We start from the raw sequence: 8,904 nt of genomic DNA, 5'->3' as shown, positions 1-8,904 counted from the left end.
AGCCTTATTACAGTTATCTGACTTGTTTCTGAATCCTATTTTATTCTAGGACTGCAAATTACATTGTTTCTTTCCTTCTGCTAAACAGAACTGCATCTGAGGTGAACCTACCAGAGCCTTTTCCATTTAAACCAAGTGAAATAACAAATTGCAAAACCAGTTACAACTCAGAATGTAGCTGTGAGTTACATTATTAACGCAGTGAATTCAGTAATTACTTCTCTGAAGCCACAAATGAGTGACCTGAGTCTCCAGAAGTTTGGGTCTGGATTCTGCCCTTTTGTAGAAGAAGAAATGCAAGCAGGAGTGGGATTCAGCCAAACATCCAACAGCCACAAATTCTACTTCTTGCCTTTTCTATATGTATTTATCTTTGTGTACTATATTGAAATATTTTCTTCTACCTTGAAGAATAATATATAGAATTATAGAATCATAGAATCACAAGGTTGGAAAGCATCTACAAGATCATCTAGTCCAACCGTCCTCCCATTACCCTTGCTACCTATACATATATAATATAAGACACTCTATATATACATACATATATATATATGCCTCATTATTGCCGAAACATATGTTTTACTTTCTTTGTCAGAGAAGATTTGGGGCCAGAAGGTAAACTAAGTCACACTAGTGATTTTACCAGGACTCCCAGCCCTGTTTCAGTCTTATTCCTATCCCTGTCCTGTAAACATACATATTAAGTACTTTATGCACCAAGTATCATAGGCAGATGGCCCTTAGGGCACAGAGGGCTCCTCCACTAAGTACATTTTGTAGCCACTAACTTAGCAGGTATATATGTATTTAGTGAAGTATTGACTTGCGGTGCCACATTTTCTGCTCTACAGTCAATACACAGAAAGGTTAAAAGCCTGTGGGTTTATATCAAAATTAAAATTTGCATTTTAAAGAGCTTCCACATACTTAAAGCTAATTTTCCTAGGGGACCTGTAAAACAATTTGGTGAAGTTAAGTACCCATTGATTTCGATTCTGGAACAGTTCTAAGCAGGCCAGTTCCTACACAGAGTCATTACCCAATGTGCATTTCTGAGTGTAAAGAGGACAATGGTTCAACAAGGAATGAAACCGAATTTCATGTTTTAACATTAGAGGGAGTAAAGAAGATCATGTATTAATTAAATAAAAGACTAAACAGGACAAACCTTTGGAACAACAGACATAACATTTAAGAATAAAATCAACATGGCAGGGTAAAGGTCGGAGAAGATCAAGTAAGACGCTAATAGTTGTGCTTTTTCCATTTTCTTATCGATCAATATTATGTTTTTCCCAGTGAAAATGCAACAGCAGAGTTATTGCTGACCTTTTCCTCACCCTTCCATTCCATATAAAATCACAGCAAAATAACAACAACTTCATAAGCTACAGAGTTTTTTTGAGACAAAAAATATGTGTCCAGAAAATCATTGTTTAAAACATGCAGAGAAAAATGTTCTTATGGTAAAAAGCAATCCACTTCTCTTCTAATTGTGTGTGAAAAACTTTGTGCCAGCTAACACATCTTCCTTGGAAAATTCAGGAACAAACTTTGCTAATATTTTAAGCAAGGGGGGGAGAAATGGCCTCTCACTAACAAGAAGAGAAAGACATGGAACACATATCTCAATTAGGAAGAAAACTGGACATTGGCATTGCTGTTATAATGTTTTTTTTTCCTGATTTTTAACATAATTATTGCCTATATTGCCTTTAAAAAATCTAGGAAAAATCTTTTGTAGAACTTCATGAAATTATGTACTAATAGAGACATGGATGGCCACAGTGAGCAAATCAATAAGAAAATTGTGTTTTGCGTTCCAGTGAAATGACACTTGCTTTCTATTCCTTGTTCCTGCCATCAGGAAGAATGACATAGAAAGCGAGGCAAAGAATAACAGAAAATTAAAATTAGGAAGCAATTTATTTATGGTGATTTCATTTACTCCAGAACAAGGGGAGTATTTTATCTCTTTTTATATTCTTTTGTTCTAGTTAAAATAAGATTAGGAAAAGAATGAAAGTTTAAATATGGAAAGCCCAAATGATTTATCATTATACGTGTCAGCATAAAACACTGAGACACTATATCATAAGTTAAAGAAACACTACTTTCAAGTGAAGAAAGAGGTATTCATATTATCTACTATAAACTATTTCCAGATCCACATAGTAGAAATAATAATTTAAAAAACTAGCTAATTTGTTGAATAACACTCACAGTTGTCCTTTCAAACATAAATACCAAAAACACGATCCAAACTTAATAGCTGCCTAGTAACATGGTATTTCCATTTCAAATGTGCATGGAGAGAAGATATAACTGCTTCATATACAAATTAGATAATCGCAGGACTACCTGCAATGAAGTTTAGCTTGATGAACGTATGGTCTGGTGCTCAATAATGCAGTAAGGATATGTTTTGTTGCAGAATGCGATATGCTCACTAGATGTCCCTTTATGTGACATATGGGGTGTGGCGACTTGTAGACAAAGGAAGCCTCTATGTCTGCTTAAAAAATACAGCTATTTCCCTTATTAAAAACCTCCAAAGAAAGGAAACACATAAGGTAACTTAAGCATCCATGAAAATCTCAGTAATATATCTTAGTTTTCAAACCATAGTCATTGGCTAGTAAATTTAAGATGTGTACAGATAACAAATGCTTTGCAGGAGTTTAGAAACATCATCAGTTCTCACAGCTTTCTTTGAAGCACTGATACATGTGAAATCAGTTCTTAAGCCATGACTTAAAAAGATATGTGATTGCTGGGGAAACTTGTTTAGAAACGCAGGGTGCAGCCAAGCTGGTTGCATGACAAAGCTTGAAAATGTGAATTATTTGTATTCAAGGATCTCAGTGCAGATGACAAACGCAGGGTCCCTACATATATTACTTATTATTAAATCTCATTTGCTTTGCAATAATTTAATTGTTTTACAGGTCAAAACTGTTTTACAATTTCTATATATGTTTGCAGATATGTAGAAACTAACCTAATAAAATGATAAAATGCCCCCATCACACCTTACTGGGCAAGACCAATTACCGTAGGCAGTCTGCAGCTGTCACTTGCTCTCCTTCTGTTCGCTATCTTCACCTCTACACCAAGCTGAAACCGAAGCCACTTCAACTTCCAGAAAATCACACCCAAGGAGATGTTTTCTGTTAGCCCAGCAGTTTGACATTCACTTGAAACACTGGAAACTCACAGAAACTCGGAAACTTGAGACCACTTACATTAAGATCTGTACAAACAAGAAAACATCCAAATACATAAAACATTGTGATGGACAAACGGAAAAATGCAGAACCTTTTGTCCTCCTTTCATGCTATTTCTTGCTATTGAGTCACTGTTTAAACCCAATTTTTTCCCATATTTTTAGCCATCTCCAGAATTCCACTATAATTGCAAGGTGAAACGAAAGCAAGTTACAACACCTTTATCTGGTGAAACAGTGGCTTTGTGGAAGATATTATTTGGAGTATCAAATTGTAAATGTAAATTTTTCTGGTCAGTAGGCTTCATACTGGTTCCAAAGTGTTTTCTTTCCTTCACAAAGTTACTGTGCAGGGACACACCTCCTGGGATGTTATAGTCTAGGAAGAAGCACACTACTCTTTCTACTGAGTAAGGTGCACAAAAAGCCATTTCCACAGACAGGAAGAGCAATATTTCTACTGCAGTGAGGGACTTCTGGTTGCCATAACACTACCAGGGTTACTGCTCTCTCTGTACTGCTTCTTTCCCCCTGCATTTTCTTAACTATTTTGGATATTTTAATTTCACTCCCTTTCCTCTTCTTTCCTCATGAGGGTCCCCTTCTCTATTCCTACACTCTTTCTGCTTGACTGCCTTTCAACTTTTCATTTTTTTCATCTGTCCTCAGTAAGAATGGAAAAATTAGGAAAAATATGTATTTTTCAAAGCTATCAGCTAGGTTGGATATTCAGAAGCCCTCACAGGACACGCACAATAACCATGGAACTGATTGTTGGTGATAGGTTCAGGCAAGGCAGAGCATCACTTGATCTTGTGAAGCTGGCTCAGGTGTCCACTGATCAGACTGGACTCAGCTGGAAGATCAGCTAAATTCCAATATTCATTGTTTCCCCTGCAGTTTAATTGGATTTGCAAAGAGACTAGAAAAGGATATGAGGACTGTGTTGTTCAGCATTGATTCAAATTACGAAGTAGATAAGTGGCCCTGCAATAGCTTCCCACAATTATTTTTTTGCAATTTTCTTTGTTATTTTTGTGTAATTTGATAGTTATGCTTTTTTATTTTGTTTTCGCTCACCTTCCCAAGAGAAGATATATATGTGCATTTACTTTCTCACAGAATTCCCATCACATGTCAGAGAAATTCCTGATAGTGAAGACCACTGAGGTCTTCAAAATCCTGAAGTGGATAGGGTTTTCCTGGGATACTAAACAAAGCATTTCATTTTGAAAATGATCTCTTGAAATAATTGACAACTTTAACTCTTATTACTGTTGGTGGTATATGGGCTAATGAAGGCTAAGAAGGGGTAATGAATGGAAGAGGAAAGTATATTTTGTACACTTAACATTTAACACAAGAATAAAGGATAAAACCTCAAATCCTGCCTCCCTCTCCCCCTCCCCCACAAAAAACAGCAAAAAAGAAAAGCATTTTCCAAGAACAGAAAATGCAATGCAGCTGTTTGCAAGTGAGAAATCTAGTACAGTTGCTGTGTGCCCATCAATCAGTGGCTGAGATGAATCCATTTGTAAAAGTTAATAGAGCAAAGTATAATGAAAGACAAATTGGTGTCATTAGTCTAAACTTTATGGTTCAATTAAGCTAATAATATGCAGTAAAGCAAAAAGAATAATTAGAAATTATGATAAATATACATGGGTTTGTAAAAATATGACAAAACTTTACATATTTTGTTCTTCTTTTTGAATATACTATCTCTTTCATTCTTTTTCTCTTTTTGATAGCTCTATACACAGTTGCCTTGGGGCATACACGAAAACTGTAAGATTTAAAACAGATAATTACTTGAAACCAAATAGTATTAAATATGTAACATAAAATTTACAGTGAGAATTATCCTGAGAGCAGAACTAATTTGAGATTTTAGAAAATAAAAGGACATTTTAAACTGGTTTTGTGAAATTACTTGTTTATCAGCTTTATGAACAGATATACTGTAAATATTTTATAAATAAGGATTATTATTCCACTCCCCAGACCTTCTAATATTTACAAAACACACATGATAAGCTAATCTATCTACAGTGAACCAAACCTTTGATGCCTTCAATACATCTCTTTTTGGGAATGCATAAAGGAAAGAGAGCCTTTGCTATTTGACTAGCAGTGAGCACTGCCTCTCACAGCCTTGTAAGGAGAAATAAGAAGGCCAAATAAACTTCTGTTCTCCTCTACCCAGAAAACCAGGCAGAGAGGCAGGAGGTCAGGTCAGGAGATTTGCTTACTGTTTAAACTGATTTTTCTCCCTAACCTCTGTCAAAGGTGTTCACAGAACTGATCTGATCCTGTGAAGATTTTTGGCTCTATTGGGACTTTCCAACGAGGTACACCTGTCATCAAGTACCCTATTAGCAAAGGTTGGTCCTGCAAAACAACAGCTTCCTCAATTCAGAAAAAACACTTATTACTTAAACATTCCTGTCTTCAATAAGAGTTAGATGGGTAGATAGGTAGGTAGGTAGGTAGATAGGTAGACAAATGGATAGAGGGATAGATGGATAGATGGATAGATGGATAAAGAAGTTATTAGGATGCCAGCAATGGTGTTGGGGTTTTAAAAGATGGATGGGGACTTTCCATGAGCAGAATCAAACACAAATTCTATAGAAATAACTCAAATTTAACATGTATATTTAATGTGTATCTGACTCATTCTGCAGTTATTGGAACAGGAGGCTTTGTTCCATCTAAATAAGGAAATTTTCACACTGGAAATGTGCAGCAGAAAGTTTATAGGAGAGAGGTCACTTCTGAAATGTGTTGTGAATGCTCCAGTGGGATTTTGTTAGGAGAGACATAGAGAAATTAACAACAGAAAAATAATTAAATCAAGTCTCTGAGGACCAAACTATTAATTTAAATGTTTTCTTCAAAATTTTCTGGGAGGGAAAAAAAACAACAACAACAACAAAAAAAACAAATAACCAAGTAAGCTGAAGCCCATTCATCAGGATGTTCTGATACATTTGATGAAGAAAGAAGGAATGATTAGATCATCATCTTGGAGAAATTAAATATCACCCACCGTTAACTAATCAAACACCTTCCTTCAAGCACCAGAGTTGTATGTTTCAGTCAGCAGAAGTCTGAGAACAGGAGAAACCAAGATGCTATCAGGATAGGAAACTGATTAGATGTACACGCAACAAATGCTCAGTTATACTCACAGTAAATACACAGATTGCTCCAAAAGTAATGCCTCCTATTTGCTTCCTTGGTAATGACAGTGGAAATGATGAGCACAATAACACTGTTTGACAAGGAAAATTCTGATCTATGAAGCACTATTTTTCGATATAGCCACCACCATTAGCTACGTATTTTTTGCCAGAATTGAACAAGATCCTGCATCCGTGTTCATAAAACTGCACCAGTGGAGGTAACCCACTGTGGCAGCCACCACTGCTGAAACCACCCACAGTTTCACTGTGCTCACACCAGCTGTTTGGTCTCCATCAATGTTCAGAAAGCATCGATTAATGTCAGTGGGTGCCATTTTTTCCCTACATGGAGGAATTCAATGACACATCATTGCTTCATGCCTAATCCCAAGTCAGAAGCTCCTCTGCTGCCATCTGTCACATGGTGACAAAATGTACTGGAATCTTGGTGGGAAGGTTCATCCTTTACTGCCATACCACCAACATCTGCCTCTGAGGTCGTGGGCCAACGTAATAAAATAGGAGGCATTACTTTCAGAGCAGCCCTCATAAATAGTATTCTATTCCAAGAAATGATGTCTGCTTCAGTAGACTCTCAGGGTGCTTTTGTCAACAAGACTGTAAGCCCCCACTGTCAGAGCTCTTTTTCACAATGAAATTCCTGTTGCCAGTGATAAAGTCACATCTAAAGCTTCTCTTCAAACAATCTGAGCGAGGTGAGCTCTGAAAGCTTCAGATTACAGGACTTGAATTTTTTTTACTCACATGGCCAACTATTTTGACAGACAATATCCTGAAAAAGTTTCATGCGTTCCTCCCAAAATATCTAAGTATAAAAATCATCAGCTTCCATGAAAATTTTAGACTAGATATAATGTTAACCACAATTTAGATTAGAAAGAAGTAAGACGTTGAGAGAGTCTTACTTATTTTATTCAGCATTTCCATTGTTTCACCTTCTCAATGGGTAAATTAATTGCAACAACTCAATCTCTCTCATACTCAAAAACTCTGCCATCATTTCTTTTTGTATGTTTGTCATTTGAAATTGTATAGCAGATTGTTTAGGCAAAGTTATATGAACCTATGAAGTAACTCTTACCTACTGCAATCAGTAATCCAAATATTTTCTCACTCAAACTTCTAATTTCCATCTGTGATTGATTACTTAAGTATCAGAAGATGTTTGGGTACATTTCCCCTTCCTATTAGTTGAAAGACTGTCAAATTTACAAAGAGCTTCCTGCAACAGTTTCAATTAGAACTGAACAAATATTCTCCATATAACAATTCAGGAAATGCATTTTTATCATCCTTCTTGCTGACTCTGGGGAAAGATCTTCAAATAGAGCTGGCGTATTGCTAGACAGAGGTGTTCTTCCCTTTCTTCCCACATACAGTTCACAGAAAATATACAGTTATCTGAAATATTTGATATTAAAAATTCAAAGTTTTTGAATGTTTTTCACAAATTTTTCTCACCTGGGCCGGACAGGAACATCTCTGGGGAGAAATACTAACTACAATACAGAGATAAGGATGACATGAACAATAGACACGTGGGAAGGCAAGCACTGAGCCTGGAGGCTGTCCCTGAAACAATTCAAAGAACAGAATCTCTTCCTGCAAGAAGCATTGGATGTGACCTCCTTATGGATTTTCAATTACTAGAAGTGAGGTTTTAATTCTTAGAATTAGAGAAAAAACAGAAAAGTTTGAAATTGACCCCGTTCTTCCACCTAACGTTGTAGAGTCTTGAAAGGATTCCTCTGAGAGCTATGAAATGCATCATTCCTCTTAAGGAGATTTTCAATTTGCCTTGGAACCGCTCTTCCATTTCCCAATTTTTTTGCTAGAGAATATCAATGCCATCCCAAGATATGGTCTGGGACATTTTTTTTTTAGAATGATTTAGCCAGTAGAATATTTAATGGAAAGGATAAATGTTTAAGTTTTCCTGTTGTAAATTAGTAATGAATTTTCCAAACCATTTTCAGAGTACTTCCAGACATAAGAAGATCTCCATGAGCTTTTATCTTCAATTAAGGGAGCTGAAATTACAATCCCCTTGTTCATCAGAAACAGCACAGGCTCACCTGCCTCAGCTTGAGGACACCTAGAAGCCCACTAGCTTCTTCTATGACTCTACATCAAATACCAGTCATACCTAAGAAAGATCCCAGGTTTGCTTTGAGTATCTTTAAGAGACATAAAGCTCCTTCAAGGTATACGGAGAAGTTCCTCTATCTAATCTGTTTGTGTAGCAGGAAGGGCACTCAGTGGTGATGGGAGCAGCAAGAGCTCAGCAACAGCATCCCCTAAGCTACCAGGAAGTTCCATAAGTGCTATTTCTGGGATTGTTCAGTCTAGAGAAGAGGAGGCCTTACCACTCTCTAAAAGGAGGTTGTAGCAAGGTGGGGATTGGCCTCTTCTCCCCTTCTGCCTAGAAATAGGACTATAGTGAATGGTCTCAAGTTGTACTAGGG

General features: G+C 36.6%; 1 long non-coding RNA gene across 1 annotated transcript in view; it reads right to left on the bottom strand.

Moving 5' to 3' along the window:
* The window catches only part of LOC104910190, a 9,256-nt gene extending 2,910 nt beyond the window's left edge, over positions 1 to 6,346 (bottom strand). Inside the window, exons 1-2 of the long non-coding RNA XR_004159205.1 lie at positions 6,283 to 6,346; positions 3,058 to 3,256 (exon numbers count right to left, since the gene is read on the bottom strand). This is a non-coding gene — a long non-coding RNA (uncharacterized LOC104910190). The remainder of the gene's footprint in view (positions 1 to 3,057; positions 3,257 to 6,282) is intronic.
* Between the last annotated feature and the right edge of the window lie 2,558 nt (positions 6,347 to 8,904).

Source organism: Meleagris gallopavo, chromosome 3, assembly GCF_000146605.3.
Source record: "Meleagris gallopavo isolate NT-WF06-2002-E0010 breed Aviagen turkey brand Nicholas breeding stock chromosome 3, Turkey_5.1, whole genome shotgun sequence".
NCBI classification, from domain to species: Eukaryota; Metazoa; Chordata; class Aves; order Galliformes; family Phasianidae; genus Meleagris; species Meleagris gallopavo.
This window is presented reverse-complemented; position numbering and strand designations above follow the sequence as displayed.